The sequence below is a fragment of the Plecotus auritus genome (assembly GCF_963455305.1).
Source record: "Plecotus auritus genome assembly, chromosome: 1".
NCBI classification, from domain to species: Eukaryota; Metazoa; Chordata; class Mammalia; order Chiroptera; family Vespertilionidae; genus Plecotus; species Plecotus auritus.
In genome coordinates this window covers 222492865-222510557 of record NC_137770.1, presented here as the reverse complement: position 1 = coordinate 222510557, position 17693 = coordinate 222492865, and the positions used below count along the sequence as shown (strand labels likewise).

The 17693-nt window shown below is 42.6% G+C and overlaps 1 protein-coding gene across 1 annotated transcript in view; it reads right to left on the bottom strand.

The window, feature by feature from the left end:
- Positions 1-278: 278 nt before the first annotated feature.
- APBB2 (amyloid beta precursor protein binding family B member 2) overlaps positions 279-17693 on the bottom strand; it is a 433025-nt gene continuing 415610 nt past the window's right edge. Inside the window, exons 18-19 of the transcript XR_013960184.1 lie at positions 6749-6852; positions 279-392 (exon numbers count right to left, since the gene is read on the bottom strand). The gene's annotated coding sequence lies outside the window, so the exon portion shown is untranslated. The remainder of the gene's footprint in view (positions 393-6748; positions 6853-17693) is intronic.

Sequence of the window (17693 nt, the reverse complement as noted above, 5' to 3'; positions counted from 1 at the left end):
TTTGACTTGCTTTTCAAGTTACCACTGGGCCAAAAGATGGAACAATGCCTAAGGCAGAGAGAGGACACACACCCACCTCTGAAACCCTGTTTATACCAGCAAACAATTCCTCAGAGCCCATCATTTCTGTTTGTGTTCATTCATTTTCACCTGAAATAACAAAGATCAGGTCACCTTGTCTATTACCTGAAACAAGTTTAGAAAATGGCCCGGCCAGCGTGGCTCAGTGGTTGTGCATTGTCCCAGGCACCAGGAGGTCAACTGGTTCAGTTCCCGGTCAGGGCACATGCCTGGGTTGCAGGCTTGATCTCCAGTAGGGGGCATGCAGTAGACAGCCAATCGATGCTTCGCTCTCATCATTGATGTTGTTATCTCTCCCTCTCCCTTCCTCTCTGAAATCAATAAAAAACAAAAACAAACAAAACGTTAGAAAATGGGAGACCAACAAGTACAGCATCAGTCTGAATTGATCAATGTTGGGAACACCTTGATAATAAAATTTAATTTTGTTATGTAACCTGATGTAGCCTCTCCCTAAAGCACATTTCATTGCTAACGATAAATAATCGGTATGTTCAGAGTGTTTCAGACCCAATCTAAGAAAGAACTGACCGTGGAAATTACCTTCCTTTAGCTGTTTCCTTGTACCTGTTCAGTTAGTTTCTTTACAAAAATAAAAATGGACATTTCTGTTCAGTGACCATTAAGTGCTTAATTTGCCACTGTGTGGCTAGCCAGACTCTGCCGAAGGAGTGATGCAATAGAAAGAGGTGGCTGCTTTGATACGAGCTGCCACATTTGAAAAACAGCCTGTACTCCAAGCTCATTTTTAACTGGGCGCATGTTTTCTCACAGAAACAATGTGCTAAACACTGGATTGGTCCCCTTGATAATTCAACAGACGTATTTAAACCTAATACCACACTTACCACATCACATAATGCGTTTTTCCAAACAATACCAACATGGCTGTGCTATTGCTCAAACTCTATTGGGAAATTTTAAATTTCCTTTTTGAAATCACCAACTATGGCTGAAGCCTTTTTTGTCTTTGGGGGTGGTGGTGTCCAAAAAAACCTCTGTCCTTGGGTGGGTGGAGGTGGAAGAGGACATGGAGGGGATAAATGGTGATGGAAAAAATAAAATAAAACAAAAACAAAAAAACCCCTCGGTCCTTGATGCACAGGAAGAGAGAAGTATTTTTGGAAGTGTCCTTTTGCCTTCTCAGAACTGAGTTTCTGCCCTTCTTTTTCCCTCCCTGCTGCTACATGCAGTCACCTCCAACTCCCAGGTCTAAGGACCAGCCCGCATGGGCAGCACTGAGTCATGCCTTTCCTTAATTGGGATCTACATTTGTCTCTTGATTAACCACGTTTTGTTTTGTGTGTGTGTGTTTTTTTTTTTCTGAAGACGTAACCTACACAGGTAGTTTCCTGTGTAAATACTGTACCTTCTCCCAGTCACCCTGGGCCTCTGTACCCTACTACACACAGGTGTATGCAGGTCGATTAATACCCAGATTTCAAGATTCCTTTATTTATTAATTATTGCATGCTCTCTTTACCTCAACCTCTGCACCATCTGATCCTTATAAGTTTTGTTTTAAAAATATATTTAATTATGTTTAAAAATATATCAGGCAGGAAAGGAGAGGGAGAGAGAGATAGAAACATCAATGATTAGAGAGAATCATTGATTGGCTGCATTTCCCTTACTGGGGATTGAGCCTACAACCTGGCATGTGCCCTGACTGGGAATCGAATCATAACTTTCTGGTTCATAGGTTGACACTCAACCACTGAGACACTGACTGGGCTGAATCTTATAAATCTTTGAGAATATGTGTTATGAATTTAGAGTTCTCTTATTAAGACATTTTGCTGTTGGGTTACCCCAGCCTTGTGGATCCATTTTCCTGTGGTAGCAGTGGGAAATCTAAGTGTTCTGGAATATATTATGGGCCACAGAAATCAGATCATGAACTCATGATGGGGAAGTTTCGTTGGGAAAAATCGCAGTCAGTGCCCTCTGTAATGGTAATGAATTTCATGGTGGAGGTAGAGGTAAAAGGTAAAAGGTTCAGAAAACTCAACAGAAAAAGACTCAGAGAGAGAGTGAAGAGCTCTCAAGAAAGCTGCAAATTAAAGGAATAGAAAGATTGTGCCACAGAAAGGGCAGTAATCCTTCCAGAAAGTGGACTGTGACATTCAAAGCTATTAAAACCATAATTTGTAAGAAAAAGTGCAGCCAGAGAACACTAACTGAATATATATTCCTGAGGCACTTTATCTATTGATGGTTCTTTTTTGTTACATCAAAAATATTGTCATATAAAGTATCTCAGACAGCCCAAATGACAAAAAATAAGCTTTTAGGTGACAACTATTACCTCTACTCATTACATTATGCTACCACTTTATGTGACAGCCATATTACTGAACTGGGATCAGTACTGCATTCTTCAGAATACAAAATACTGAATTACAAGTTACCTTAGTTTGCATGGATTTTATCTTGAAAATCTTTTCCATTATTAGGTTCTGTCATGTCTAAGAAAAATATTGGAAACTTTGCTCACCTTGGTGTATTCTAATTAATAAATTGTATTAGAAACAGATTTTAATAAAGATCCATTTATTCAATCTTTCAAAAAAGAGGCATTCAGCAAATATATGGCTCCTGCCAGGCACAGTGCTAGGCACTGGGGCTACAAAGATGAAGTGGAGGGGAGAGTCTTTGCCATTGAAAGCCACAGTTTAATAAAAATAGAGAAGCAAGCCCTAGCCACTTTGGCTCAATGGATAGAGCGTCAGCCTGTGGACTGAAGGGTATTATATTCTGGTCAAGGGCACATGCCCGGATTGCGGGCTCAATCCCCAGTTTAGGGGGCATGCGGGAGGCAGCCAATGAATGATTCTCTCTCATCATTGATGTTTCTATCTCCCTCTCCCTTCCTCTCTGAAATCAATAAAAATATATATTTTTAAAAATAGAGAAGCAAACAAATAATTAGTGCACAAGAAAGGACTGTAGCTAACTCTTACAGAATGTATCAGGGTAGATTCCAAGAGGAGGTAATCTTTTGAGCTGTCCTAAAGGAATAAGCAGTTTGCTTTGTGGGCAAAAAAAAGGAAGGGCACTCCAGTCTAGGGAACAGAATTTATGATAATGTATTAATGTGAGAAAGAGACAATAATGATTGCTTAATGTGGGTGGGACACAGGGGGTCTTTGGGAGATCTGTGGGAGATGAGGTTGGAGAGGCAGGCCATGGAAGGTCTTAACCCCAGGTAGGAAATTTAGGCTTGATCAAAGGAGAAATGAAAGGATTTTAAATCAGGAAGTGAAAGGATGAGATTAGCATTTTAGGAAGGTTACTTTGGTAGCAGTGGAGTAGATGAAATAAACAGGGAAGGGTCAGAGACCAGTGGTTAGAAGATTACCACATGGATTTGAGCAAGAAGGATAATTACGAACATATACCGAGTGCTAACCATGTGTCAAGCACTTGACATGTGTTACCTCATTTAATCCCCACAATGACCCTACCAGATACTATACTAGTCAGGACAGGTTAGGTCATGCTGTGACAAGAAACAACGCCAAAATCTCATGGCTTAAAATGATCAAAATACCAGTAATTCTTTGCTGGTGCCACAGGCCCCATGCAGGTTGGTGGGGGAACTCTGCTCCTCACAGTCCCATAGAAACCCAGGATAATGGAGGCTCCATTTCAAAATATACCTCACAGCAGTGGCAAGGGGTCATTCCCTGCGCTTCCTGGGGAGGGAATGTGGTTCATCGTGTCTCGGCTCTCAAACTTCTGCCCAAATGTCACACAGCCACAACCAGTACCACAGGAGGCAGGGAAGTGTAATCCCACCATGTGCCCCAAAGGAGAACCAGAAATACCTAGACATGAGCACTAATTACTACACATCCTAGTTCCAAGTATAGAATAAAACTGCGTATGTCTGACCTTTTAAAGCTGGATGTAGTCATATGACCTAACTTGGTCAATGAAATGAAAGAAGCTTTAGGAACTAGGAGTCTTTAAGAACTAAGAACTAGAACATAATTGATCAGGCTCTTGCTTTCGTTCTGCTGTGGCCACTGGCCATATTTCAGATGTGGCTGCTCCTTTATTCTGGGTTCCAAAGTGAGAATAATAGATAGCAGAGCCTCCATTGACTTCCACTGGGCATGTAGTGTGAGCTGCTACTGTACATGACTCAGAATTGAAGGATGTTTGTAACTACAGCATAACTCAGTTCACCTGGGACTGTCATAGAGAAGACAGAATATTTCTGTGCAATTAAGAAAATTTCCACAGATAGGCTTATCATCATTATTATTATTATTCCCATTTTACAGGTCAGGAAACTGAGACTCAGAAAAGTAAAAGAATATGCCCAAAGTTGCACTTAGTCACTCCATTGTCTTCTGTTCTCCCTGGTTTCTAACAAATTGGTTATCTCCACATAGTTGTTGCCTTGTATGTAACATGTCATTCTTCTATGGCTATTTTCAAAATTGTATTTGTTTATTGGAAATCTGAGAATAATGGACCTAGGCATGTTTTCTTTCTATTTATATTGCCTGGGTTCCCTGCACTTCTTGCATTTGACATTTTCATCAACTTTGGGAAATTTTGGCCATTACTTTTTCAATTATTTTTCTGTCTTATTCTCACTGTATTCTCCTTTTGGGATACAAATTCCATATATGTCTGATATTGTCCCACAGGTCTCTGAGCATCTATTCATCTTTCTTCAATCTATTCTTCTGTTCCTCAAATTGGATATTTTTTCTGATTGATCTTCAGGTTTACTAACTCCTCTGCCATGTCTCATCTGATGTTAATTAAGCCTCTAGTGAATTTTGTTATTTTGTTTTGAAAAGTTCAAGATTTTGCATTTGCTACTTCTTTATAGTTTCCATTTCTTTGCTGAGATTCCCTATCCATTCCTTATTTATTTACTCATTCAAATCATATTTTCTGTCATTTTGAATATATTGGTCTTAAATTCCTTGAATATCTTTATAATAACTGCCTTAATGTCTTTTCTACTCAATCTAACATCTGAGTAATAAGATCAATTTCTATTTTCTACTTTTTTTCCTGCTATTTTTGCATGTCTTGTTTTTTTTTGTTTTTTTTTATTGTAATACTGGAGACTACAGGTGATACATTGTAGAAATTTTGGATCCTAGATTCTGTTATCTCCTGAAGAGTTTTTATTTTTATTCTAATAGGCAGTTCAGTTATTATCTGGCCACTTTGAACTTAAGTAGGTTTTTTTCTTCCTTTGTTAGGGTAGATCTTTGGGAAGTCCAAGATGTCTTCCCAAGCCGCTCTGACTTAGTATGTTCAATCTTCAAATGGTTTCCCCTGTGGATCTTGTCAAGGCTCAGTTTTAGGCATTGTTAGGGCAGATCTAGTGTAGGTCTTCCTCTAGGGCAGCAGTTCTTGAACTTTAGCATATATCAAAGTCATCTCAAAGCTTGTTAAAACATACTTTTCCGGGCTTCTTCCCTGATTTTCTCATCTAGTAGATCTGAGGTGGCCCCTAGAATTTGCATTTCCAACAGTGTGTCTAACAAATTTTCAGGTGATGCTGATGCTACTGGTCTGGGGGCAACAATTTGAAAAAAAATTGCTCCAGAACATGATCCTTACTTTTAAAATGTGATCTTCCCAGTGTTCTAACTGGATGAATGAGATATTACTAACGAAGTATTAATGTGGCTTCCACTCAGGCTAAGCCTAAACTCTCATGACCCCTATCACTTTTTAAATTCTAACATCCCTTGCTCAGCTTTCAACCCCAGAAATGCTGGTATCTGGTAATCCTTGGATAGTCTCACCTTACACATGTGCAACCAGCTCTTAGCCAAGTACCCATAGAGACTCTACAGGGATTTGCAGCCCTCTCTCTGCAAAGCTCCCTCCTCTCCAGTGCCCTACCTTGCAGATTCCAGCTACTCCGCTGCACTAATTTTTCATGGATGAGTGAAAAAGTGGGTTGGCAAAAGAGGCATGGAAGGAGTGGTCCAACAGGCCGGAGAAGAGCCACTGTCCCAGAAATCAATGGTGAAGAGTTTTTAAAAGATATTTTGAATTCTTACTATGTCACCATCCCCCATGCTAAGAGGTTTACAATATTTTTTAAAAATTTCCAATCAACCCAATAGCATGATACTATTACCAATCCCATTTTATAGATGAAGATGAGGATGCAGATAAAGAAACTGACTGTTAATTAACTAGCCCAATGTCATGCAGCTGGTTAAGTGGCAGAGCCAGGACTTCAATCCAGGTATTCTGGCTCCAATACTAAAAAACACAACAGCACTCTGCTTCCCTCCAAAACAGGAGAGGATGACAAATGCTGTGGGCTGTCCAGGAAGCGGAGGATTAAAAAGTGCCTATTGGATTAGGGCCACTGGTGAGCTCAGCAAGAACTCACTGCAATAAACAGTAGGTGCTAATTAAGTGCTCAACATTATCAGCTCCTGGGCTTAACTCTTCTTTCGGGCTAGCAGAGGGCCATGCGCATGGCACCTCACAGCCCCACCTTGCATTGTCCTTCTCAGAGACCGGCTCTAGGTTCCTGCTCAGAGAGAGGAGACTCACTCCCTTCCTGCATTCAGCTTCCTCAGAGAAGTGTGAGATGCCGATGTCTAGCCCAGCAACCGTGCCCAGGCATAGATTGACATGCATCCGAACATACCACCCACTCAGTTACCTATGTTCAGATCAGCCCCAGCAAATCTTTAAGCGCTCCCAGCTGTCTTCAGGTGTTCAGGGGATTATTATGGAGTGATCTTGATCAGCTGTTCTCCATGTCTCCTGTAGGCAGAACAAAAGGAAAGAGGCTTAAATGTCAGCAAGGGATTTAGATGTAAGTGAGAACCCAGTGAGGCAGGGAGGTCTTGCGTTTCCAGCCTTTCTGTTTTATTTAGCCCTAAATAGTCCCTTCCCCACAACACCATCTCTTTTTTGTTTTATAACAATGACAATAATAGCAGATGGTTATATATTTCTTACTTTGTGTCAGGTATTGCTGAGTTTTTAAATCATATTCACTCACTTAATACAACAACACGGTGGGACAAATACTATTGCCATCCCCATTTTACAGATAAGAAAACTGAGGCGCTGGGTGAATAACTTGCCAAAGGTCGCACAACGAACAAATGGCAGAGCCAACAATTGAAGCCTACGGCCCGTGCCCATCCTCTTAACCACTACCCTATACTGCTAGTCTATAGATATTGCACCAGAGCAGAATTCAAATAAGAAAGAGCATGGAGAAACGCATGGAGACTATAGTAGATTGTTCAAAATGGCCCTGAACGAACTGTGCTTCCCTGAAATCACGCCACGTGTAGTCCCCTTCCACACTGAACCCATGCCAGCATGACTCGCTCGGCCAACAGCAGGTGACGGAAGCAGCTTTCTGGACTTCAAAGCCCAGGCCGTAGGAGGACTGGAGCTTCTGCTTTCTCTCCCAGAACCCAACTTGTAAAGAAGTACAGGCTGTCTACCTGTAGAGAGAGGTCCCATGTGGAGGGAAGCTTCGAGGTTGAAAGCCCATGTGGAGAAGAGCAGAGGCACCTCTGCAAGGAGGCAGCACCAACGTGGTCAATGAAGCCGTCTTGAATCCTCTCCTCCCAGGAGACACCTTATAGAGCAAAGATGAGCGGCACCTGGTGAGCCCTGCCCCAGCTCCTGACTCTAAAAGGGTTGTGTTTTGCCCTAATTGTTTTGCTCAGTGGATAGAGCATTGGCCTGCAGATTGAAGGGTCCCGGGTTCAATTCTGGTCAAGGGCACATCTCCGGTTGTGGGCTCGATCCCCAGTAGGGGGCGTGCAGGAGGCAGCTAATCAATGATTCTCTGTCATCACTGATGTTTCTCTCTCTCTCTCCATCTCCCTTCCTCTCCGAAATCAATAAAAATATATTTTAAAAATAAAAACAATAAAAGGGTTTTTAAGTCACCACATGTTTCTTTGTTATTTTGGTGAAATATACATAGCACAAAATGTGCCATTTTAAGCATTATTTAGTGCACAGTTCTGTGGCATTAAGTACATTCAGATTGTTGTGCAATCATCACCACCATCCATCTCCAGAACCTTTTCATCATTTCAAACTGAAACTGTCTCTGGTTACCACTGGTTACCACTGTTCTGCTATCTGTCTCTATGAATATAAGTCAATAAGTTTTATGGTGGTTTTTAAAAAATGTATCTTTGTTTAAAGTATTATAGATGTCCCCTTTGTTTTTTATCCCATTGACCCCCACCCCGAACCCACTCCTCCCAGGCCTTCACCCACATTGTCTGTGTCCCTGGGCTACGCATATATGCATATAAGTTCCCCATTTAATCTCTTCCCCTAACCCCCCACCCTCACTCTGAAATTATGGTGGTTTGTTAGGTAGCAACATATAACTTCATACAGATACTGACAGATTTAATGATTTGCTTTTAGAATATATTAATGTGATTGTTAGTTTGTTAAATACCACAGAGTTGTAAAGCATCAGGAACCCACCCAGAGCTGTAGTTTGCTGTGTCATTTGTTTAATTCTAATGTGTCATAGCCTATGGTGTTAAAATTATAATTATACCTAACATTTACTTTAAAGTTGAGAGGGCAGTTTCATATTTAATTTGTCATTTGCCTTCCAGAACAGCCTTGGGAGGTAGAACTAGTTTTTCATTTTATAGATCAGGGACCAAGGATCAAAGAGTTTAAGTGACTTGCTCAAGGTCACAGCACAGAGTAGAACTGGTTGGTCTGCTTCCATGTATTGATCATTCCTACTTGAGAAGGGAGATGGGGAAAGGACCCAAAAGACAAGCCAGCAGCTTGAACAGCAGCATCTGCTCTTCAGGACACACCCATGGATACACCCAGAGGAAAGCTCTTTGATTGCACTGAGTACTAACCAAGATGGCTCCCCATGAAATGTTTTATAGGGTGTGGCTGGGTCCCACATTAAGAAACAAATAGGTTTGGCTGGCTTGGCTCAGTGGATAGAGTGTGGGCCTGTGAACCAAAGGGTTCTGGGTTCAATCCCGGGAAAGGGCATGTATCTCAGTTGCAGGGTCTTCCCCAGCCTGGGCTCTGGTCCAGGTGCATGCAAGAGGCAACCAATAGATGTGTTTCTCTCACATCGATATTTCTCTGTCTTTCCCTCTCTCTTCCACTATCTCTAAAAATATCCTCAGGTGAGGATTAAAAAAGAAAGAAAGAAAGAAATAGGTTTGGCTTGTATTTGGGGCAAGACTAGCATGATAAGGAAAGTCAGTTAAATTCCCATTGAATAGCCGAAACTGGTTTGGCTCAGTGGATAGAGCGTCGGCCTGCGGACTGAAGGGTCCCAGGTTCGATCCCAGTCAAGGGCATGTACCTTGGTTGCAGGCACATCCCCAGTGGGAGGTGTGCAGGAGGCAGCTGATCGATGTTTCTCTCTCATCGATGTTTCTAACTCTCTATCCCTCTCCCTTCCTCTCTGTAAAATATCAATAAAATATATTAAAAAAAAAAAATTCCCATTGAATAAAGCCATAGAATCATATCCTATTCCTAAAGGGACAAAATCAATCTAGTGGGTCACAAACTATATTTCTTTAATGCAACAGAGCAGAAGTCATTGAAAGAGTAAGAGTGATTTTTTGTGTGTGTGTGTGTAATTTATTTTATTTATCCTTAATAATAAAAGCCTAGTATGCTAAGTGTCTGGTCATCTGGTCATCCGGTCAACCAATCAAAGCGTAACATGCTAATGATATGCTAAGGCTGCTCAATTGCTCGCTATGATGTGCACTGACCACCAGGGGGCAGATGCTCAACACAGGAGCTGCCCCCTGGTGGTCAGTGCACTCCCACAGGGGAAGCGCTGCTCAGCCAGAAGCCGGGCTCATGGCTGGCAAGCACAGTGGCAGTGGTGGGAGCCTCTCTTGCCTCCACGGCAGTGCTAAGGATGTCCAACTGACGCTGGGCTGAGTGACCCTCCCCCGCCACCCCCAGTGCATGAATTTCATGCACTGGGCCTCTAGTATTGTGTATACATACTTGACTCTTTTTTTTTTAATTCACACTTAATTTATTTTTTAAATATATTTTTATTGATTTCAGAGAGGAAGGGAGAGGGAGAGAAACATAGAACCATCAATGATGAGAGAGTATCATTGATTGGCTGCATCCTACATGCCCCACACTGGGGATTGAGCTGAAACCCGGGCATGTGCCCTGAGCAAGAATTGAACCATGACCTCCTGCTTTATAGGTCAATGCTCAACCACTGAGCCATGCCAGCTGGGCCATACTTGATTCTTCATAATCATTTTTTTTGGGCAGGGGGGGGGTGGGCTTGGTCACTTTATGAAATGTATTTCTTACTGTGGATGCTGGTGAAAATGCTTGAAAACTACTGCCCTACCCCACTTCTATGCTGGCCACAGCCTTTCTCAATGTGCAGAAATATTCTGCAGTCTCTGTGGAAGTATAGTCCATCCACATGCACTGGCCTTGGGCCAACACAGTAGGAAAGAGACCGATATCATTTTAGCACAAGAACAACACTCCAGAGGCAAGTATGGAATTGCCTGCATGTTGCATGTAAAAGTTTTCCCACTGTCCAAAGTCATTTCAGGGTACAAAAGCATATGGTGATACAATGCTGAAAGCACTGGGTTAGATAGGGGGAAACTGAGGTTCCAGTCTTGGGTCTCCATCAAAGACCTATAGTTTCTCAAAATTTTCTGGGCTTCCATTCTTCTGTCTTTAAAATAAAGGGATCAAACTAAATTATCTTGAGGGGAAGTCTTCCACCAAAAGAAGAAATGCTGATAAGATTTATGTCACTGCCTCCTCATTTTCCCAAGGAGGGGCACCTGGGGTAAAAAATGAAAAGGCAGAGGGAAAGTCTCTTAAAAAAAAAAATGTCCAGTTTTTGTTTATATTTTTTCTGAGGTTGATAGGGATAGGTAATATATCCCCATTTTAGGTAATGTACATTTCTGGTTTGAGGAAGGGGACTTATCTTGAGTACCCCACCCAGGTCCATATGTCTATAATCATGAAACTTAGGTAATTTTATTCTCATGAATTAAACAATAAACTGTAATCATCTATGTTCAAGGTATTATGGTAGAGTCATGGCACTTCATCACATATAAAATTTTGTTCCTGTAATTAAGACATATATAGAAGAGAGCAGTTGAAATTCCTCAGGAGTTAAAAGCACATGATCATGATGATTCTGAGAAAACACAAACCATACACACACACACACACACACACACACACACACACACACACACACATATATATATCCTATCTAATAAAAGGGTAATTGACCATCACTCCAACACACAAGATGGCCACCCCCATGTGGTCAAAGATGGCCACCCCCATGTGGACACAAGATGGCCAGCAGGGGAGGGCAGTTGTGGGCGATCAGGCCAGCAGGGGAGGGCAGTTGGGAGGGACCAGGCCTGCAAGGGAGGGCAGTTTGGGGCAATCAGGACTGCAGGGTAGGGCAGTTAGGGGTGACCGGGCTGGCAGAGGAGGGCAGTTGGGGGAAACCAGGCCATCAGGGGAGCAGTTAGGTGTCGATCAGGCTGGCAGGGGAGTGGTTAGGGGGTTATCAGGCTGGCAGGCAGAAGCAGTTAGGGGCAATCAGGCAGGCAGGCAGGCGAGCGGTTGGGAGCCAGCAGTCCTGGATTGTGAGAGGGCAGTCGGGCATCCCTCGAGGGGTCCCGGATTGGAGACAGTGCAGGCTGGGCTGAGGGACACCCCCCCCCCCGTGCACGAATTTCGTGCACCGGGTCTCTAGTATATATATCTTACCTAATAATAGGCAAACCTGTAAATTGACCGTACCTCCGCTATGCCACCAGCCAATCAGGAGTGATATGCAATTAACCCAACAAAGATGGAAGTTAATTTGCATACACAGGCAATGAGTGATGGGGGTGGGATGCTTGTGTCATCGCCATGGCAACGATGCAGGCGTTCTGCCCCAACCCCGGTCTCTCAGGGCCTCTGGGCAGGTGGGAAGGCGAGGCCAGAGTGGAAAGAGGTGGCTCCCGGGCCTGAGTGGAAAGGGGCTGTGCTGGAGTGGAAAGGCGGTGCCGGCAGCCAGGGAAAGGAAAGCCCATTCTAGCAGGGCTTCTAGTATATATATGTAAATTGATTTCAGAGAGGAAGGGAGAGGGAGAGAGATAGAAATATCAATGATGAAAGAGAATCATTGATTGATTGGCTGCCTCTTGCACCCTCCCCGCCCCCCCTCCCTCCCCGGGATCGAGCCCACAACGCAGGGAATTGAATCGTGACTACCTGGTTCATAGGTCGACAGCTCAACCATTGAGCCACGCCGGCCAGGCGAAAACACAAACTTCTTGATGGTAGGATTTCAATCCTGGAGGGAAGGGAGCTGGGCCATTGACCACTGACAGCTCCTGATGTCAAGAAAGGCTCCATGGCAAAAGAGAAGGAGCCTGGCTGTTGCCAACAGCCACTGTTTTAAAAGAAAAGGAGAGTTGTAGAGCCTCAGCAATAATGGCCCTGCTTCTGCCAGCATCAGCAGGAAGACAGGTGCAGAGAGCACTGAAGAGCTCTCTCAGCCTTAGACGTGGCCCAAGAAATGTCCCAGAAGCCCGTGCTTCTTGACATGCTGGGCTGAACCTGGAGCAGTTCCAAGTATACACAAATGGGTCTGGCTGGGAGTGACATGGGAACTCAGCAGCTTTGTTTGCAACTGAAGAGTAAAAGTTGTTTTTTGGTCAAACAGAAAATATCTTTGTCCATTTGAGTTTAAAACAAAGTAATGCTGTTTGGAGACTGATATAAGCAAATTCATTCTCATTGGGGAACTCTACATCTTTGTTCAATTTAGGAAAAGTATAAAGGAATTATTTGAATTGCTTCATTTATATTTTCTCATGGTATAGAGAAATGTATGTGATGTGATGATTAATTTTTTATGGTAATATTTTTTAGAATGCATTCAACAAGATGCCATTTAAAAGATTTGGATATTGCCTACCTCTCTGGAGATGATAAAATGCACATAAGTAAGAAAAGATTTATTAAAGGTCAGTGAATTGCATTACTAGACCAGTGACCCCTTCCCTCCCCCTAAACTAACCCCAAGCCCTGCTTATCTCAGTAAATCAAAGGAAATTTAATCTTAGCCTTTGCTATATATTCGGTGCATTCTGGCTGACATTTTAAACCCTGTTAGAAATCTGGTCAGCTTCCAAGCACATGCAATACTAGAATGGAGAAATAGTATAGATAACTATCTCATTTTTCTTTCTCTCTGAAACACTGACAATGATTCTTTGTAAAATGTCTCAGGACACAGAAGGAAGTTATCGACAAACATTTTGCAGAAATCTGTCAAGAGCTGATTATTGCAATTTATATAATGTGGATATTCCATGCCACAGGCTTCACATGTTGCATGATTAAAACATGCATGGAAGACAATGGGGTCTATAAGCTGCCAAACATACGGGCGACCAGCAATCAAGGTGCATGTTCAGTTCCTGAGAGGACAGATGATGACCTCAGGGGGCGTAAGCGGAACCACCAAATACACAACGATCCCCAACCACCCACCAGAGCAAATACTAACCAGCAAAGCAGGAGAAGCCCTAACTGCATCTAGTTGCTCAGAAATCCTTGCAAACGTTCCGATTTCAGCGGGATATGCCACGTTCGAGTGCCGTGCCGTGAGATAGGAATATCACAGGTACTTGAACACGCAAGCCTTTATTTCTGCGATTTATTTTCACCAAGGCCCAGCTGTAACCAAGGCCTACATTTTAGGCAGGATTCCACCCTCTTCCCCAGCCCCATCCTGCAGAGCAGCCACTGAGTCATGCAGTACGTGAGTGAAGATGCCAAGGCCATGGCTCCGTCCCAAACTGGATCGTAACCCTTTGGAGACTGAACACTGGAGTGAGTAAGACGACTTCATGGGAGTGTCGCACAGCACAGCAGGCTCACTTGACTAATTCTCAGAATCAACCACCCAAAGGCCATTTTAGATTTTTTCTTTGATAAGTCTCAGTTCTTTTTACTGTGTGGGAAGAGACATATAGCTCATGTAATTCTACTTGCTTTAGGGTTTTTATTTGGGATTTCACCTGTGCCCACCTACTCTTTTTCCCAGAAACAGCAGCTCAGTCTCACCACTTCCCTAGATCAGCACAGTAATCTCATGCTTGCAAATGACAAATGAACATTTAAAGTCTCTCGAACTCCTCAACCAAGATGATGACATTTTCTTTCATAGCATTGTACTTTGCATGTCAATCTTAACTAAACTATTTGCTTAGGTTGAAATTACGTGGAGTATATTTTTAAATCCTTTCTGGATGCACACATTTAAAATAAGTCTATATGTTACATGCACACACACACACACACAGATAAATATATAATCAAGGTAACCATTTTTTAAAAAAAATTCTTTTTAAGAGCCATTTCAACTAGTCACCATGACTATGTGGATCCATCTGTGCTTTTGTTTGTTTGTTTTTTGGTTAAAATAAAAAATAACTAGAAGTAGTCAATTTGTCCATGCTATAAAAACACATCTACTAGTAAATTGAGTATCTCTCTGCAAACAACAGGTAATGTGCTAATGGTTTCCATAGAAATGCAAAGTCCAAAAACACATCAAGGTTCCTTTCCTCACCTCTCTTGAACTTTCATTACTGGGTGAAGAGAGATCACTCCTTTGGTTGGGCATTTGAGAGATGTCACCATTATGTTTCTGTTCATAACAATCACTATGTAGGAATAGTATAGCTCATAAAGTATGCGCCTGTTATTGTCTCATGATCCCCACAACAGCCCTGACAGGTTGGGCAGAGCAGAAATAGTTATTTCTATTGACAGATGGGAAACTTAAGCCAGAAGAGGTTGAGTTACTTGCCCAAGGCTATAGTACACACCAAATTACAAGCTGGGATTCAAACCCAGATCTTTCTCTACTTTGTACATAAAAAAAAAAAAAAAGATACTGCTGCTTTTAAAAAAGATACTAAAGCTCCCACTTGCTTAGGTCCTCCTCTGAAAAACGAAAAGTAATATAGTAGATCTCCAGGTGAGTCCAACAAACGTGGTGTCTGTGTCACAACCAATGTAGGGCACTCATCCACGGGCGGGCAGTCTATGCCTTGTATGGCTAGGATGGAGTCCAGGCAGTGTATGAGGGACAATTTTATGGTCTGGCAGCAGCTGCCCTGTGTGCATCCTTGGAGGAGTCCCAAAGCCCTGCATTTGGGCTGTAACCACTAAATTCCTCCCCCCTCGCCCCCCGAGTTCAGCCCTCATGGTCTGCTCCCTCATCCTCTGGTAAAGTACAAGCGTGGGGGAGAAGATAATTGGCAAAGTGTTGGTTCTGGGTGAAGGGTTGGCACAGCTCCTTATGTGGGAAAAGATAATAGAAGATGGGAGAGATTAGCCACAATTTTTGGAACTTCCTCCAAGGGAGGGTGGCAGAAAGCTTTTTGCACAAGTAGCATAACGTGAAGTACCGGTCCTGGTTCTCCAGTAAGTGAGCTAGGGAAGAAGTCTGAGATGTCGTCAAGCCCATCCCTCATTCACTCCTTCACATGTTCATTCAACAAACAATTATTGAGCACCTACAGTGCAGAATATAATGGGACAAATCAAAGTCCCTGTCCTCACACAGTTTATATTCTAGTGGGGAGAGAAACATCAAGCAAATCAATAACTAGTACATAAGCTGGTGATCAGGGCTGTGAAGGACAGGAAAGCATGGTAAAAAGAGAAGTGACTCCTCATGGTACTACCTTATATATGTTGGCTGGGGACTGATAAGGTGCAGCCCACTGATAACCTTTGAACAGAGACTTGAAGAAATTGAGGGAAGAAGCCATGGGGGTATCTGATGGGAAGAGAATTCCAGACAGAGAGGGAAGAAGCCATGGGGGTATCTGATGGGAAAAGAATTCCAGACAGAGAGGGAAGAAGCCAGGGGGTATCTGACGGGAAGAGAATTCCAGACAGAGGGGACAGCAGGTGTAAAGGCTTTGCTACAGAAGGCTTGACATGTTTAAGGAACAGCTAGGAGGCCTGTGGGATCAGAGTGGCATTAGGAGAAAAACTGTAGATGAGATCAGAGAGATTGTGGAGCCCAGACCACATCGGATCCTGTAGGCCAGTGTTAGGCTTGAGTGACAGGGGTACACATTGGAGGTTTCTGAGAAGAGAAATTATAGGATTTGACTTTTTTTTAAATAAAATTTTATTTATTTATATTTTTAAAAAATAAATCTTTATTGTTCAGATTATTACAATTGTTCCTCTTTTTCCCCCCATAGCTCCCCTCCACCCGGTTCCCACCCCACCCTCTTCCCTTAACCCCCCCCCCCCGCCCACTGTCCTCATCCATAGGTGTACAATTTTTGTCCAGTCTCTTCCCACACCTCCCACACCCCTTTCCCCTTGAGAATTGTCAGTCCACTCCCTTCTATGCCCCTGATTCTAATATATTCACCAGTTTATTCTGTTCATCAGATTTTTTTATTCACTTGATTTTTAGATTCACTTGTTGATATGTATTTGTTGTTCATAATTTTTATCTTTACCTTTTTCTTCTTCTTCCTCTTCTTAAAGAATACCTTTCAGCATTTCATATAATACTGGTTTGGCGGTGATGAATTCCTTTAGCTTTTTCTTATCTGTGAAGCTCTTTATCTGACCTTCAATTCTGAATGATAGCTTTGCTGGGTAGGGTAATCTCGGGTATAGGTTCTTGCTGTTCATCACTTTGAATATTTCTTGCCACTCCCTTCTGGCCTGCATAGTTTCTGTTGAGAAATCAGCTGACAGTCGTATGGGTGCTCCCTTGTAGGTAACTAACTGTTTTTCTCTTGCTGCTTTTAATATTCTCTCTTTGTCTTTTGCTCCTGGCATTTTAATTATGATGTGTCTTGGTGTGGTCCTCTTTGGATTCCTTTTGTTTGGGGTTCTCTGCACTTTCTGGACTTGTAAGTCTATTTCTTTCACCAGATGGGGGAAGTTTTCTGTCATTATTTCTTCAAATAGGTTTTCAGTATCTTGCTCTCTCTTTTCTTCTGGCACCTCCATAATTCGGATGTTGGTACGCTTGAAGTTGTCCCAGAGGCTCCTTACACTATCTTCATATTTTTGCATTCTTTTTCCTTTTTGCTTTTCCAGTTGGGTGTTTTTTTGCTTCTTTGTATTTCAAAATCTTTGACTTGATTCTTGCGATCCTCTAGTCTGCTGTTAGGTCTCTGTATAATATTTTTTATTTCAGTCAGTGTATGCTTAATTTCTAGTTGGTCGTTTTTCATATCCTCGAGGGTCTCGCTAAATTTATCGGCCTTTTCTAGAAAATTCTTGAAAAACCTTATAACTGTGGTTTTGAACTCTATATCCAGTCATTTGCTTCCCTCCATTTCTTTCATTTGTGACCTGTTTCTTTGACTCTGCATTTTGGCTGCTTCCCTGTGTTGACAGAGTGGCTTTGTGTGCTAGGTGTCCTATAGGGCCCAGTGGCTCAGCCTCCCCTATCACCTGAGGTAGACACTCTTGGTGCACCCCTTTGTGGGCTGTGTGCACAGTCTTGTTGTAGTTAAGCCTTGATTGTTGTTGGTATCACTGTG